The sequence below is a fragment of the Equus quagga genome, chromosome 5 (genome assembly GCF_021613505.1).
Source record: "Equus quagga isolate Etosha38 chromosome 5, UCLA_HA_Equagga_1.0, whole genome shotgun sequence".
Classification (NCBI taxonomy): domain Eukaryota; kingdom Metazoa; phylum Chordata; class Mammalia; order Perissodactyla; family Equidae; genus Equus; species Equus quagga.
In genome coordinates, this window is record NC_060271.1 from 10,227,254 (window position 1) to 10,244,984 (window position 17,731).

General features: G+C 45.7%; 1 protein-coding gene and 1 long non-coding RNA gene across 5 annotated transcripts in view; both read left to right on the forward strand.

Annotated features, from left to right (window-relative positions):
* Positions 1–17,731, forward strand: part of AGBL4 (AGBL carboxypeptidase 4) — a 1,241,053-nt gene that overhangs the window by 1,111,274 nt on the left and 112,048 nt on the right. The window lies entirely within an intron of this gene.
* LOC124239204 (uncharacterized) lies at positions 6,371–7,336 on the forward strand. The gene is made up of 2 exons (XR_006888575.1): positions 6,371–6,693; positions 7,207–7,336. It is a non-coding gene; the product is annotated as an uncharacterized LOC124239204 (long non-coding RNA).

Consider the following 17,731-nt stretch of genomic DNA (forward strand, 5'->3'; position numbering starts at 1 on the left):
CCACATCTACCAACATGGCCCAGGAAATCAGTAAATAGCCACTGGGGGAAACGTTCAGTATGGGAATAAAGACTGGAGGTAAATGCAATATTGTACAGGGACTCTGAGAACAGGGGGTGCTTTGGGCTCATGAAATTTTTACAGTTTTTCCTACAACAGTTTGAGATGGTTTATGAAACTTTAAGGAATTTTAAGAGAAATCATTATTTTTCTAAAGGGCAACTTCTCCCACCTGTGATAAAAGACATGATTTTTCTGACTCTCTAGATTATAACTTTGACTCTGGCAGCAAGCAGGGTGGAGAGATGGAGCTCTCATTTCGGAGTAATATTCTTGTCGAGTTGGTTGTTTCCTTCAATTTCTCTAACATGTTTTCATCTTTTAAGACTCTGAATACCTCTCACCAACTGACTAGATACATAATGTTTCAACTGCATGGGGATCAGCAAAGCTTCCAGAAGGTTCCCTTTGAGTCAGGTCAATTAAACTCTCTGTGTCTCATTTTCTCTATCTGTAAATTGGGATTAACAATGCCCATTTCATGGGATTTCTCTTAGGAATAGATAGTATGTATATAAATAACCTTCAATAGTAGGTACATGAGAAATGGAGCTATTAATATTTTATGCATTTGGCCATCACAGCACTTACCTCACTGTCCCCAAACCCCAGCTCCCATACCCCACACAGACTGTGAGCGCATTGAGGGCTTGCACTTTGCCATAGTCATTTCGATATCCCTAACACCCAGTGCAGGTGTTAGGCCCTCCATGAATGGATGTTGGGAGAGAGAGAGGAAAGATAGACAGGAAAGAAGAAATCCACTCATCAAGCCTGGAATTAACCTCTGAATGGGGTTCTGAAGAATGGATGGGAATTTGCTGAGTAAAGAGAAGGAAAGTATTCCAATTCAAGAGATACACTGATTCACTCTCAAAATCCTACTTACTCTTCAGAACCCACCTCCACACCCACCTTCTCTAAGATTTCCTAAATGTTTTGGCCCATGGTGAACTCTTGTTTCTTTGTTCTTCCATGCCTATTAATAGGCTCTGCTTCTTTCATCTAGTGGTTTATTCCATAGATGTTGTATTCCATGGGCTTGGTGCCATAGCAGCATCTCCTCTGCCTGTAGCTTCCATTTTCTCAGCTAAGTTGCAAGCCCCTCCAGTGCCCTCACCTCCCTGCTGCCCTGGGCAGGGCTGGCCACTCCCTGGGAGCTCAGTGAGAACCTCTTGAGCATTGATTAAAATAGTCTCTCCAGAAGGGCAGTTGTTGGGATTTCTATGGACAGCCCACACAGCTGGTACAGCCCTCAGTGAAAGCATACATCATGCTGTATTTTCATGATGGTTTTCCTGCCTCCTTTAGACATGAGCTTCTCAAGGACAGAAGCTCTGTCTTTTTCATTGTGACAGGGCCCCACACTTAGTAGGCACTTGATGAGGGACGGGGAAATCATGTTGGCTACCTCATCTGACCCATTGTTTCCCATCAAGAGAACACTGAAACATCCCGGGGAAATCCATTGCACTCTAGACTTTCAAAGCTCCACAATCCTCTCTCACTGTACTGCATTTCCATTGACTTGTCTTCTTTCCTTCATTTTTTTTTTTTACCCCTGCTGATCCCTTGTCACAAAGAGTTCCCACATATGGAAACTTTTCTCAAGCTCCCAAATTTGGAAATTCTAGACTGTTAGAATCCAGCCATGTAAGATCTCTATCACAAACCCACAAATTCTGAAATTCTTCTCTTCACTCCCTCTCTGCTACTGGAATCTATTTTAGACCAAGATTGCGTCCCCATTTTCACTATCCTATGATCACCCAATTATCCAGGCCACAATGAGCTAAAAAGGGGTCTCTGTGGACAACCTGGCACTCCTAGAATAACCTCTTTGCACTTACCCAACCACTCCAGTTTACCTTCAGGTCATTTCCTCCGGGAACTTTTCCAACCAACCTACCGCGTCCATTTTTCACCCCTCCAGCATCCTCCTCCGCTCCGGGCCCCTGGTCTAAGCAGGTTGAGATCTGCATACAGCCTGCTATCCGCTTAGGCATTCAGCAGAACTGGCCTGTAACAGAGCACAGGTCACGTTTTAGGGTCTTTGTGTTCAGTGTGTGTGGAACTTTTCCGAGGGTTATTTTTGGTTGTTGCTGTTGGGAGGCTCTCGAGCCCAGGATGAATTCATGCTGGTACATCAAATAGCATATTGCATTTCAGAAATTGGCCTTAGCCATGGGAAATCAAGTAAGCCAGATGCCTAATTAGTCCATTATTTACTGTGGTGGAGGGAGCTGAATTCTGATGAAAGGGACCAGACTAATCACTGCTTCCAGCAAGAACTGAACTGTTTAACCTTTAATCAAGAAATTGCCCCTATTCTCCCAAAGTACTAATGCCCAAGCTGGTCCCAGGTATCTGGCTATGAGAAGTCTTACCAGCCTGGACATAGCCTGACCTTCTGGCCAATGACCCTTGATGCTCTCCCATTCAGTAAGTCATTCCAGGCGCATTTTGCGTGCTTTCACTTCAAGGCTAGTGAAGTATACAGATAAAAGAGTAACTTCCCTGTAATCTTTGAAAGAAAAAAATCATTCATTTATCCATTCAACAAACACTTTCTGAACCCAGGCACTGTATACTGGAGTACAAAAGAAATAGGGAACAGTCTCTTCCCTCGAGGAGGTGATAATCCAGAATAGAGCAGTCATTTTCAAACTGTTTTCAGAAAAATTGCAAGAGGTCTGAGGACCTCTTACAAGGGGCTCATCTCCACTTTAACCAGGGCAGTATAATTCAGGCTCAGGCCCGGGTTTAAATCTCGTTTCAACACTCAATAGCTTTGCTCTCTTGGGCAGGTCTCTTAACCTAAGCTTCAGTTTCGTCCTTTGTGAGAGGCTGTTGTGAGGATTAACTGAAGTGATTCGTGTGACTTGCTCAAGGCACTGTGTCAGGCATGTATACTCTCTGCTAACTTCTATTAGTGTAAGAAATGTGTTTGAATAAAGGGTTCCATGGCCACAGAAGGTTTGTAAAGCCCTGGTCTAGAGCTGCAGACTCAGTAAACCAATGATCACAGGACGGTGTTGTAAGCATTGTGATAGACAAGGGACCTGGGTGCCGTGTGGAAAAAACCATCTCAACTGGACTTGGGGCCAGGCAAGACTTGCTGGGGAAGGTGACCTCTGAGATGAGTTATGAGGAAGAGTAGGAAATGATTACACAGAGCCTGGGGGAAGCATTACAGGCAGAGGGAGCAACGTGTGTGGGGACACGGGTGAGACAGATGAATGTACTCAGGGAATTCCAAGGAGTTTGGTGTACTGCACTGGGGGGAGCATGTGATGGATGTCAACCTCTTAATCTGAAGTTAGTGCCTGATGCACAGTAAGCGAATCACAGAGACACCAGTGCTTAGAGGTAAAGAAAGGTTTATTGGAATTGGCCAAAAGGAGGGGGCAGGAGGATAGGTTCTCTCACATCCACCTTAACAAAGAAGAAAGCAGAGAGTCTTTATAGAGCTAAGGGCCTTGAGGAGGAGTTTCAGAGAAACAAAGGGGAAATCAGTGTTTCTTTCACTCCAGATACGCCCTTGGGCAGTCTGACTTCTGGGTGTCAATGGCAGCTGGGGGCTGGTTATCTGGTGATTGTAACTTCCTTAAAGGCATTCTTTTTCTACTGCAAAACAAGCTCATAAAGCCTCGTGACCCTTGAGTCACCCCTCAAGGTTAAATAAGAAAACAGCAAATTAACAAGATTAACTTCTTTTCATCTGTGTCTGTGTTGGGAAAAAGGTCAAAGAGTATTCATGTCCTTATTGAATATTTACAGTAACCCTCACGTACTGGCTTCATGCAGAAGGGGTGGGAAGTGAGCCTGGGTGGTGGGCAGAGGCCAGTCACAGAGAGCCAGTGGGCTACCCCAGAAAGCTTAGCTTGATCCAGACAGCCATGGGAGCTCTCTGTCAAGAAGCAGGGGAGACACAGAATTCAAAAGAGAGAAAAAGATGTTACTTTGACTTTCTGGGGTTTAAAATATATTGTTGCGTTTGTAGCTGTGAGCCAGCAATTGCAGTACTAGATACCTGGACTAAAATAATCTGAAGTGTGAATAAAGATTTGTGCAAAAGAAAGGGCCACAGAATCGTTTTTTATAAATAATGAAATATTGAGAAAAATCTAAATGCTTAATGGTGGGAAAATGACTAAGTGGCTCATGATACATTCATACAATGGAAGTTTATGAAGAGTTTATGTTATAAAAATGCCTATGCTATGATTTTAAGTGGAAAAAGCACAGAAGACAAAGTTGCATATGTATTATATGTTAAGACGTATGTAACAACTAGGTTTAACATGTACACAAAGTGAACGGATGTAAACTAGATTTGAACAGTGGTATTTCTGGGTACTAGGCTTGTTTCCTTCTCCACTGCTTTTTTACATTTCCCAATAATTTTCCACAAATATATGTTAACTTTAAAACTGGATAAAATTATGGGAGGAGGAGGGGAACCGGCAGTGCAGATATGAGGAGGGAACTTATTTTATTTTATTTTTGCTGGGGAAGATTCACCCTGAGCTAACATCAGTTGCCAAACTTCTTCTTCTTGTTTTTAATGTGAGCCACTACCACAGTGTGGCCACTAACAGATGAGTGGTGTCGTTCCATGCCTGGGAACCGAACCCTGGGCTGCCAAAGCAGAGCATGCCAAATGTTAACCACTAGGCCACTGGAGCTGGCCCAGGAGGGACCTTATTTTATGAAATAGAACCAAGCTCATCAGAGTCAGCTGCTTGGTTCTGGGCCAGTCCTCAGGGTAAGAGCCTCATGAAGCCAGTCCAGCCACATTGTAAGGAAACTGGGATCAACTGATACCCATCTATGCATACATCTTCTAACTAGCCATCCTTCTATCTGTCTTTCCATCCAACCAGCCATCCATTGTACCTCTACCCTCTCTGTCCAAAACTCCTATCCCAGAGGCACCCATTCCAGGCTCCTAACATCCGAGGAAGTCTCTCAACCCCTCGCCCTCTTTGTAAGCATAATAGACACTCCTCCCCTGTCCCCAGAGCAAACCTCAAATTGTGCCCTTTCTTCCTACTTTGGTCCCTTCTCAGTCTGCTGAGTCTTTGAACTTTAAGCACTCACCTGTAAACCAGAAGGACTAGAGGCAGACCTTTTGCTCTCTTAGAGATTAACAGCAAGGACTCTGAAGTAAAACATTGCCTCCAGCCTCCAATTCTAGCTCTACCTACTACCTCACCTCTCTGAGCCTCTGCTGCCTGGTCTGTGAAATCCAACAGTACCATCTCCTCACAGAGGTGTTGTGAGGATTAAAAAGGACACTGCATAGAAAACACCTAGCACTTAAAGAGTGTGAGTTTTCTGAGGCTGGTAAATTGCAAGCACTCAATAAATGTTAGCATTTATTCTTATTACAAGCTCAAATCTAATATACAATAGCTGATATTTTGATGTTAATTTCACCAAGGCTTCTTCAGAACATTATCACCATCTTTAAACTTTAGCATTTAAAAATAGCTATAGCTCTGGTTATTGAAATGGCATTGCACGTAGGTCTGAAAAAATAGACTGAGTTGGGGCCGGCCCTGTGGCCGAGTCGTTCAGTTTGTGCACTCAGCTTCGGGGGCCCGGGATTTCACTGGTTCGGATCCTGGATGCAGACATGGCAATGCTCATCAAGCCATGCTGAGGTGGCATTCCACATAGCACAACCAGAGTCACTCACAACCAGAATATACAACTATGTACTGGGGGGCTTTGGGGAGAAGAAGAAGAAGGGAAAAAAAGAAAATTGGCAACAGGTGTCAGCTCAGGTTCCAATCTTCTAAAAAAACGACTGGGAGCAGGTCCGAGCCTCGATCTCAGCTTCTCTGACCACTCCTCAACCCCCACCTGCAACTCAGTTTTTCCTCAGCTGAGCTAATACCTTTAATTGGGTGATGGTCAACCCAGTTCCAGACATGAGAGCCTTTCTCTCTTATTATCTCTCTTTCTCCTGTATTTGTCTGTTCTAATCCATTCTGGGTGGATTTTACAATTTACCTTCAGAGGGCAAGCGGATTTCCGACATTCCTAGGGTTTGGGTATGTGTCCATGTGTGTGTTGGGGCAACTCACTGTAATCTCTAAGGGCTGATGCAGCAAGGATGGTTCTAAAGTGAAGACCAGCATGTGATCCTCCAGAACCTTCCGGGGCATTCCAGACCCCAGGTGTGACTTGGGGCCAGGTTTCCCTAGCAGGCTTTCCACTAGGGCCCGCTGGAAGGCGGAGTTTGTACACTGATTGGCAGCTAAGGCCACTTGACAGAAATGGTCTCTCATTGGCTGCTCCTAGAGGGCATGTCAAGGCCAAAGCTTTTCTTTAAACTCTCAGCATCACCGGTGTACACTCAGCAGTAGGAAAATTTGACTTACTCAGGCTGCCAGTTAGAAGAGGACAGTTTCTTTCCTGTTACAGTTTAGCTCTAGGCTGCGACCTTGAAAAGTCCTCCAACTGCTCAGGCATGTTCTTTAATAAACATCTTTGCTATGTGACTGGACCTTCGGGCGTGGATGGGGCAAATGAAAGCAGCTCTTCAAGACCCTGTGAGGAGTGGTGCGGGGAACGAGGAAGGTGCTGATATTTACCGAGCATCTATTGTCTCATCTAATCCAGGTAACAGTGTGCGAAATGGGCAGCATTACCCGCTTCTCAGGTTTATCACTCCACCTCACGCTGGTTGGTTTATGTGCTTGTTTTCTCTACTCAACTGTGAACTCCTTGAGGGATAAAGCTACATCTCTGTGCCTCTGCATTCTCTTGCCGAGAGCATGGTGCCTGATACATCAGTAAAGTATCAGTTGAAAGACTGAACAAATGAAAAGCGGTTAGAACCTGCAAGGTCATGCAACTGGTGGGAGCAGAGCCGGAAATGGAAGTCCTATCTGCCTGATCCCGAGGCCCATTTCCCCACTGCTGTGTAGGGGGCCGCTCCCCAGGGCCAGGGCAGCGAGCCGGGGGGGGGGGGGGGGGGGGGGCTCGACATTTCACAGGGAGTCTCCTCTTTTATCTCTAAAAGACATGCAAATGGCCAACCTAGAAAAGAGGAATTCTGTTGATTTAGCTTTTGCAAGAGTATGACGACACCTTTTAATAGCAAATGTTCAGAAGTTCCCCTCTTGCCTTCAGGTTCCATTGCCCTTAAAATGGATATACCAGGTTTATTCCATTACTTTGGGCCCCTGCTCCTCCCCCCGCTACCGTGAAGAACGCTCAGTTTGAGAAGTCCAGAATGAGCTCCACAGATTGGACGTGACAGGTAAATGAGGAGTGGGGCCAGCTAACACCAACGCAGTCAAGAAGTTTGCATGTCAGGATGTCTTCTCTTTATCCACAGACTGTGGGCACCATGTGAGGATGTACACATCCCTAACTTCTCCTCATTTGGTCACTTTTAACCTTAAATTAGTAACTTAATTCTGGCCTTCTGAGGCCTCAGCACTCATTTTGCCCTGTGCGGGGCCAGAGAACTTCAGAGCTGGAAAAGCTGAAGAGGTACTCCAAACTAACCTTTCACAGAAAGGGAACACATAGAGAGAACTCATAATCCCAGAGCAGAGGGCTGGCTTGCCCGAGGTCACACAGCGAGACAGAGCTGTAGAGCTGGGATTCAAACTCAGGCCCCCATGACTTCCACTGGATTGGAGCACGTGCAGTCTAGGCCCTGGGGATGAACCACAAGCACGCGGGTCTTCTCATAATTATTTGCACTGATTTGTCACAGAGATGTATAGTTGTCAGAGCACATTCACATGCGAGCATTCGTTTGACCCTCACTACCATGTTATGGGAAAAGGATTATTGTTTTGTTTTGTTTTGCAGGTGAGGAAACCAAAGCTTATGGTTATTAAGTGACTTTCCCAAGAGACAGAGTCAGGGGTCACTCTTCCTTCTTCTGACTCCAGGAGGCCCCTAGTTCCGGCCCAGGGCTGAGCACATAGAAGGATGAATCAAAGGAAGAGAGAGGCAGGAGGAGAAGGGCAGAGGGTCATCACTATTTTCTTTCCCTCTCATTCCCCTTTAACAAAGCACCCAAATTCAGCGACCCCTCCCAGACCACCAAGCCTTTCCCAAAGGCCTCTGAGGGAATTAAGGGTGGGGCTGAGCAAAGTGTAGGAAAGGCAGAGGGAACTCAGGGTCCAAGCCATGGTCAAGGTCAGCTCAAGGCTGAAAGAGCAGAAGTGGCAGACTCAAGACCAGAGCAAGTCAAGTGCTGAGGAGCAGGGGGCCAGCCGGTGGTTTGGATGCGTAGGGCAGGGAAAAGGTAGAGAGACTCTCCATGGGCATTCGGGAGGAGCGATGGCACCTGGGACAGCAGCCAGCACATGAGCAAAGCCTCGTGGGAAGAGGAGCTAGCAGGAAAGAAGTGGGTCTGAGTGGTATAGAAGGTCCCTTTGGGGAAGGAATGGATTTAAAAAAAAAATAGTGATCAGATTCTAAAGGGCCTCAGAAAACCAGTCTGAGATGTTTGAGTTTTATCATTGGGCCAAAGGGAACTATTGGAGGCCTGCGGGCGGGAAAGGGCAGAATGACAAGCATGAGCTCTGATTATGCAATCAGCACCAGCGTTTAGACCTCAAAACTGTGACCCCTTTAATCTGACAGTCTGCTTTGGTATAATTTGTTAAAAATGACAAAATGTCTCATTTTGCTGCAGTTCATTTTGACCTTTCTTAATATTAGAAAGTTAATTTCAGAAGGGAAATAAATGTATTAGTGTTGTCACAGTCATAAAAAGATGAATTCTGTACTGTCAAGCTATTTCTTGGAATGAATCCATCATGCTGCAAAATGGTTGCCTTCCAACACCCAGCATCTTCCCAGCTCCCTCCCTCTTCGCCTCCCGCCCTTCCTTGCTCCTTCTTTCTTTCCTCCTGTCTCTCTTCTATCCCACACTCCTTCCAGCTGCCAGCAAATCTCCTATGATGTGCTCTGGGGAGACAGAGATAAAAGACACAGTGGGTCCCGCTCTAAGGCAAGGCACACCCTAACGGAGAAGATGGAAAAGGAAACCAGCTGCTATAGGTGTGTCTAAATGCCACAAGAGGAAAGAGCCAAGAGCTGAGGAAGCATGAGGAAGGAGCTGTCCATCTTGCAGAGGGTTAAATTAGGAGATCGTGCCCTATAGTAGGACTTGGGTTGACTCTAGGATTGGGAGAAAAAACAGTAGGTAGGATTCTGAAGAGTTGGCTCTGGTTCCACCTCTGAAATATAGTGTTTACTAGATATTGACCACCCAGACTGTGGTAAGTATTCCACATCCTTTATTTCACTTACCCTTCGCATCTTCATAAGGAAGTCTTATTGTTCCCATTTTTTCAGAAGAGGAAAATGAGGCTCAGAGAGAGGAAGTAATTTGGGCCACCTGGATTGTAAATCTTGCACACAGAGTTGCCTCCCAAACCAAGATGGCTTGCAATGTCCTGTGCTTTATCTCCAGCTAGCTATAGAGAATTATTTTTTATTATACTACATGGTATACTGTTATTAACTTTACTATATCAATTAGACTTACTACTTGTGTGACCTTGGAAAACACAGTTCTTTGCTCTCTCTGCATCTTAGTTCCTCATTGTTCAGTGAAGAGGTTGGACCAGCTTTGACCTCCTCTGGTTGTAGAGAACTCATGGAATCTGAGGGCTTGGTGTAACCCAGTGCTTCCCAAACCTTAATGTGCAGGAAACACCTGGGTATCTTCTTAAAATCCAAGTGCTAGGGGCCGGCCCTGTGGCCAAGTGGTTAAGTTTGCTCGCTCCACTTCGGCGGCCCAGGTTTTCACCAGTTCAGATCCTGGGCGTGGACATGGCACTGCTCGTCAGGCCACATTGAGGCGGCCTCCCACATGCCACAACTAGAAGGACCCACAACTAAAAATACACAACTATGTACTGGGAGGCTTTGGGGAGAAAAAGGAAAAATAAAATCTTTAAAAAGTCCAAGTGCTGATCAGTAGGTCTGGAGTGGGATCTGAGAATCTCCATTTCTGGCAAGCTCCCAGGTGATGCTGATGTTGCTAGTTTGAGGACCCCTGGTCTGAGCAAACTCTGGGGTCCAGGGTGGACCCACTGGGGATGTGAGATTAAGGCTGCTGAAAGAAAAGCAAGCAAAAATGCAACCTTACTCAGATCTGCTCAGCAAGTGGAGCTCTGGGTTCATTTTATGACCTGGAATTTGCACTGTATTGGATTTAAAACCAGTGATTCTCTTAAGAGATTAAAAGGAAGAAAATTGAACTTTTAAGGTCTTTAGAAAGTTTTTCTACTGCAAACACATCTGTTTTAATTCAAGGTGCAGTCTGATGTTTCCCCGTAGATGAGATTTCCGTCTAGATGAGTACAGCGACAGCTGTCCTGTGGGGAGGTGACTGTCCTTCCCTCCCCACGTCGTGGTGTGGGTGGGGGTGCAGCTTCTTTCCCAGGATGCACACTCACAACTCCCTAAAGCCTAGTTTCCTAAAGCCCTTCGGGGAGCCCCATCACCTACTGGGTTAAGACCCTCCAGCTTGGTATTCAAACCGTTAGACTCATTTCTCTAGACTCCCTTGCATAAAATATTTACTCTTATCCTAACCACCTGTTCTTCTCTTCTCAAAAAGACATCTGGCTCACCCACATTCCCATTTGCACCCTTGTTGCATTCATACCCATCCCTGCACCTTCACCCCCACGCACTCCCCTCTATTGGACTGTTACACCTCCTCTTTCATCGTCCAGCCCTCAAAGTTCTATATAGCGTTCAGGTTTGTCTTCACACCACCACTTCCAGGAAGCCTTCTGTCATGTCACAGCTGTAAATGACTTATGTGGGCCCGTAAGCTTTTTTATATCATTTAATTTTGAGAACAACTGTGTTAGGTAAGTATCATGCCCATTTTATATATGAACAAAAAGAGACATGGCAGCTCCAACGCTGATCTGTTGAGGTCTGAAGTCTGCATTTCTCCTCTCTCCCCTTTGCCCTCCCCCAGCATGTTCTTTGTATGTCTCTTAAGATGTCTTCATAGACTCCTTTGATTTAGAGCTACTTTTCTTTGTGATTAAAGGAGAGAAAGGTTGTGCTGGGTAAAGAGGATGAGGTAAGAAGAATGGCCTGAAAGATCGCCGGATTTTTAAGTAGGGGGTGGGCTGCTAGGGGATGCGATTTGGGAGACAGGGGCAGGTTTTTCCTCCTCTTTTCAACGCAGAAGTACACAATAGAGCCCCATGCAGTGTGCAAAGCACTTTCCCTACATTTTCTCATTTGAGTCTCCAGATTACCTTCTTTGGGCTACATTTTGATGGATTCCTATGATTATCCTCAATACTACTGGGTCCCATTCAAGCCAGTGGAGACTAATGAGTTAGAGGCAATCAGATCATAGAATGTTGGAGCCAGAAGGAAAATGAGAGATGCTCGTTCAGCCTCTTCATTTTACAAATGAGAAAGCTGACGCCAGAAGGAAAATGACTTCCTCAAGGTCACGCAGTGATTTGGTGGCATAGATTTATTTGGCATTTATTGCATCTTTTTCCTCAGCACATTCCATTTCAGAACTAGGTGCTTCCGGGCGAATGTGTATTTTAGTTAATGCCAGCGGTACTTTATGTGGCAGAAGTCCAAGAAAGAAATTGGAATTCTCTCATACATCTCAGTCTCTCTGTCGAAGAGTGGGCTTCCATCAGCTTTCTTTTCATCAGAGGCTGACGTTGAAAATCTAGACCTTTGATACTTGATTTTTCCTCGTGTGTCTTATACTTTTCAACTCTTTCTCTCATTGTTTCTTGTATATTTAGTACTTAAAATGCTCACAAACACAGCCATTACCCTCATGGCCTGAATTCATAATTATTGCATGACTAGAGGTAACCTTGAGCATGAGAAAAACAAAGAACACATTTCTGCAAGAAACTGCTGTATTAGTCAGCTTTTGCTGTGGTAACAAATAGCCCCAGTAGCTTGGTAGCTTATTACAGCAAACATTTATTTCATACTCCTGTCACCCGACCCCTGTGAGTGAGTCACCACAGCTCTGCTGGGCTCTGCACAGCTCCACACAGCTTCTCATCTAGGGCCCCGGTTCAAAGTGGATCCCCTGTCTGGGACCTGCTGTTCTCATGGTAGAGGGCAGGAGGACAATCCCACTTAAAGCTTCCACACAGAGTGGCAAATATCATCACTTCTCACATTCTGGTGGCCAAAGCGCATCCCAAGGCCAAGGCCAAAGTCAATGAGGTTGGGATGCGTATACTCTTCTTGGGTTCTTGGGCAAATACACGACAATAGGAGCTCCCTTATCACAGGGAAGAGAGAATAACCTGGAACAATGACCTGATCCACCAAAATTACCCTGTTGCTAAATCAAAATGTGACTTTAGGGAAGTCACTTGCCCTCTTTGGACCCCAGTTTCTGATCTTTAAAATGAGGAAGTTGGCTTAGGGAAGCAAATTAATACTATGCAAAGAATCAGATCTATCTGAGTTCAGGTTCCAGCTGTACCAGACTAGCTGCGCGATCTTAGGTGAGTAACTTAACCTCTCTATTTCCTCATCTGTTTCTTCTACAATTCGAGCCTCTAGTTTTAAAAACCAGAGTGGCTTCAACCTCGTCGTGTTCCTCATAATCTCCTTATTTTTAATCTTAGAAATTTTTTTAGGAAATAATGTCTCTTATGAGGGAACTTTTTTTAGAGGTATGATTCTTTTTAGTTCTGTTAAATTTAAGAAAAGTTGAACTCAATACCTTTTTACCCAGAAATATTTGTCGTCCATTCTGTTTTTATAAAGGCACTTTTTTTAGCCCTCTGCTCACCCCGCCAACTATACCTTAATTTGTCTGTGCGTGCAGCGAGCTGTTAATGGTCATTGTTTCTGGGTTGTAGGATTTCAAGTGATTTGCTTGCCTTTCTTCTTTGACCTGAGACAGTGTCCAGGCCTTGGCCCTGAGCGTCCACAGGGATGGACACCCCCGCCGTTCCCCAGCTTCATCTGCCTGACTCAGTGGATCCTAAACTCCCCATGTAGACCCCACTTCTTCAGGAAGCCTTCTCTGCCCCAGCCACCCCCAGGGGTTAGCCTCCACCCCCCCACACACCCACACCCACACACATACACACACTCTCACAAGCCTTGTGCTGGTGTCTGTCACAGCCCTGATCACCCTGCATGGCCGTTGCTTGATTTCTGCCTGTGTCTTCCCTGAGAATACAAACTGCTCCTGACGCAGCAACTGGGGCCTATTTATCTCCTTGATCCCAGCTCTCAGCACAGGGTCTGAGGTGCAGTCAGTGGTCAGTGAATGTTTGTTGAATGAATTAATAAATGTGGTTCTGTTCTGGTCCAAGCAGGCCGTTGATTCCCGTAAACTAGTGAGCGCCCCCAGCAGCTGGCCACAAGCCCCCTGGCGTTGGGTGGAGCTGCTGGCCTTCTTCGGCACTGCTTTTGCTCGTTTGAATTCTCTGCAGCTCCTACTTCCTCCCTCCTCCTCTGCCTCCCAGGGCCAAGAGAGCACCCTGTCTCTGAGTATAGCTGTTTATTTTTCTGTTCCCCATTGCGGAATGTTGCAGTACTTAAACTTTAAAAATAAAGGGATTGATTTTTATCTTGAGTTTTTGTTTTTTCTTTCTCACTAGGGAGTTAAAAAAATCTTATTCCTGGGGCCGGCCCAGTGGCGCAGCAGTTAAGTGCACACGTTCCGCTTCGGCGGCCCGGGGTTTGCTGGTTCGGATCCCGGGTGCGGACATGGCACCGCTTGGCAAGCCATGCCGTGGCAGGCGTCCCACATATAAAGTAGAGGAAGATGGGCATGGATGTTAGCTCAGGGCCAGTCTTCCTCAGCAAAAAAGAGGAGGATTGGTGGCAGATGTTAGCTCAGAGCTAATCTTCCTAAAAAAAAAAAAAAAAAAAACTTATTCCTTTACACCAGTAGAGATAGTCTAAATGCTCACCTACAATCTGGCCCACTTGTTAAGGGCATATGCTTTGCAGTCATGCAGATTAGTTTTAAATCCTTTCTCTTTCTTACTCAGCTATGTGACCTTGGGCAAGAGAGACACCCTCTCTGTCTTTAAAATGAGGATGGGGTAGTGGTTGTGTTCACACACTCTGCTTCAGCGACCCAGGGTTCACGGGTTCTGATCCTGGGCACCAACCTACACACCACTCATCAGGCCGTGCTGCAGAGGCATCCTACATGCAACATAGAGGAAGACTGGCACAGATGTTAGCTCAGGGACAATCTTCCTCACCAAAAAAAAAATAAACAAGATAATATCTAGAGCTCTGGCTTATGTGAAAATTAAATGAGATAATATGTGTAAAGCATAGCACAATGCCTGACATTCTCGTTGAATGCTGAAGATTGCTGGGTTATAACAGCTAGCCATAATGCTGGCCAGTGCCAAGAGCTGTTTTCTAAAGTTATTTATTTGTATTAACTCTATGAGTTCTCACACTGCAAGGTGAGTATTATGATTATTCCCATTTTATGGGGAGGAAACAAGTTAAAGTAATTATCCCTGTGGTCCCACAGACAGGTCCCGAGGGATTGTGAGCAGAGCGTGAGCAGAGTGTGCACGCTTAGTCCCTACCGCTCTCTACCCTTGGGGTGGGATAGGCGTTGGCTAAGTCCGGGATCCTCCCTTGCTATCCTCTCCCCTCCCCTGCTCTTTCTTGCTCTCTGTGTTCCCTGCCTTGGAAGTCAGGCCACTTCACAGGAAAGTTCCTTCTCTCCCACCCTTCCCTGAAGCCCAGAGCCCTGGGCCTCTGCCAGGGAGCCTCAGGCCTGCTTCCCAGCCATTTGTCAGGCTGCCAGGGGGCTGCGCGGCCATCCATTTTTCACACGCAGATAGCAGGGCAGCTGACAGAGCTGGGCAGGCTTGGCAACAGCTTTAGCTGTGAACAGAATCTTAATGAAGGCACTGGCCCAACCTATAGTGGGTGCTTATGACCCGGGGGCCCTGCCCTGGCAGTCAGGGAGGAGAGTCAGTACTGCTGGCTCAGGGCCCAGCTGCCAGCACCTCGCCCTTCTGCTTTGGGACGGTTTCTTGTCCTAAACCACATTGAGAGCTGTTCAGTTGCATTTAATGCCCACTATTTCCCAGACTGTGTGCGTGCGTGCGTGTGTGTGTGTGTGTGTGTGTGTGTGTGTGCGTGTGTGTGTGTAGGGGGGAGGAGGTGAATCTTCATTCACCCAGAAGCTGGCTTTCTGGGGAAGAGAATGGGAGTGTAGGAAGAGGAAGGCAAAGAATAAGGAGGAGAATTATGAGGAATCTGAATCCACTGGGAAAATAAAAGTCAGAGGAAAGTGAAGGAGACTTGGAAGACAGAAGAAAGTATATAGAATATCTTAGACCACCAATCTGACACTTTTCCACCTAAACATGGTTAATGACAACCAAAACAGAACTTGGGAGTTCTGGAGGGCTTTTTTTTTTGGTGGGGGGAGGGGGACAAAGCAGCCCCTTACAAAATTTACTTAAGCATTATCTTTTATCTTCAAAATTCATGCAACCTAAACATGCAGCATAAAGCTAGGATAGGTTTCAGTCATCCATTTCTTCATTCCCGCCTTCAGGAACGCACCCCTTCGCTAACTCTCCAGCAGGCCCCCTCCACCACAAGGGGTTCCATGGGATGAGTATAGGTTGTGCCTTCTGGTGCCTGGAAATGCATCCTAACCGATGGCCTCAATGTGGGCAGGAAGGGTGCTCGAAGCCCAGAATGTGTTAAGTACTGAGCACTGGGATTCAGAGATGAGTTAGACCCAGCCTCTGTCCTCAAGCAGCTCATAGTCCAGTGGATTATTGTGGTGTAGCATAGTCAGGCTGGAGCAGCAGCTTCCACATGTAGGGCACACATTCTATGCCAGGCAGTTTTTACATTATCTCTAATCCCAACACAATCCTGGGGCAGATATTATCAGGTTTATTGTGGAGTTGAGGAAACCCAGGCTAAGAGGGTACATGACCTGCCCCAAGTCATTGTAGCTGATAGGTGGGACGAACAGGATTTAAATACAGGTCTCTTTTATTTCAATGTTTGGGTTTGTCCTACTCTATTGACTCCTGTAATAAAGAAGAGGGTGACCTAGGAAGACAGAAAATGAACTCAGCCAGGAAAGGCTTCCAAAAGGAAGCAATGCTAATACTGAGTCTTAGAGGGTAAGTAGGCATTGGCCAGGCTTCCACAAGCAGGGCGAAGAGAGTGCTAGGTACAAGGAAGATCATGTGATAAACAAGGAGTAGTAAAAATGGCGTGATTTTCTTGTGACTTGAAGAGTCCTATGACTGGAATGAATAATGCTATAGAAAAGTAATAAGACAGAAGACCAGAGAGATGGGTGGGGCAGGTCATGAAGGCTTTTCGTGGTCAAACACTGTCCTTAAGTCTTTGGGGAAGCAATAGAGGTTTATTAAGTGAAGGAGTGACATAGTCAGATTTGTGCTTAGGAAAGTTGTCTCCAGCCCGTGTAGAGGATGAACTGGAGGAGGAGAGATTGGAGGCTCTCTCAGCATCTATCCATCCATCTCCATTTATCTCCATCATTTAGCCATGTCTTGGTCTCCTCTGTCTTGTCTCTGTCTGTTTGCCTGTATCTGTCTACTTATCGGTCTCTACCTCTATCTGACCTGCCTATTTATCTGGTCCCTCAGCATCCCTGTATAACCCTAGGCAAGAATCTTCACCACTCTGAGACAAGGGTCCCTCATCAATAAAATGAGGATCATAATGTCAGCCTCAAATGGTTAGATTAGGGATTAAGTGTGATATTGCATGGGAAACCTTTTTCTATATTACAAAGTACTATACAAATGTGAAGGATTATTGTTATCTAACTGTTGCTGTCTCAGGTGTTACATTTTATTTATTTTTGAACAACATTCATTGAGTATCTAGTTTTGGCTGGGCACCTTGCTCTATATCTGGTAAGAAAGGAAGTTTATAATGAATCAGAAATAATACCAGCCTTGTAGAGTATTGGACTATAGTAGAAGAAAATGGAGTATAGTAGAAGCCTCTATTGTATGTTTCTAACTTGCTGCCTATCTGTCTGGTTGCCAGTCTATTCATTCATCCATTTACCCATCCATCCACCCATCCCCTCATCCATCAGTCTCTCTCTCTAACTCTCGTTGTGCTTACATCTATAGTCACAGGCAGTCACTGACTCAGAACCACCCAAGTCACAGTGACCCTCACTTGCAATCCCCTCCCCACCATGCAGTTTTTGAGAGCCCGTGCCTTTAAAATAAGACAGAAAAGAAAACTGTGAAAAGCCCACTGCTCTAGATGACTTGGAGGGTGGCTTCTTTCTTTACAGTTTTAGCACTCTCTCCATCCCTTCCCAGTCATGTGGCTCAGGACTTTCCTGAAGATCTGAGCTGGTCCCATATAGATCTGACACTGCCACATTCCATAAGGCATGAAAGCTAGGTTGAAAACCCTGAGGAGCCAATTTCATTGAATTCTACAGTCTCTGTGACTAACCCAGGACTGCCAGATAGTCCCCAGGCAGTCCCAGACATCCACATCTTTCACAAAAGATGGTGACTTTGCTCTGTATGCCCTTTGTCTCTGAAATGTCCTTTAAGAAGCAGTATTGTATAGTAGAGAGCAAGTCCTGTTCTGCTGCTTATAAGCTCTGTGACTTTAAATCAAGTTACTTAACCACTCTGAG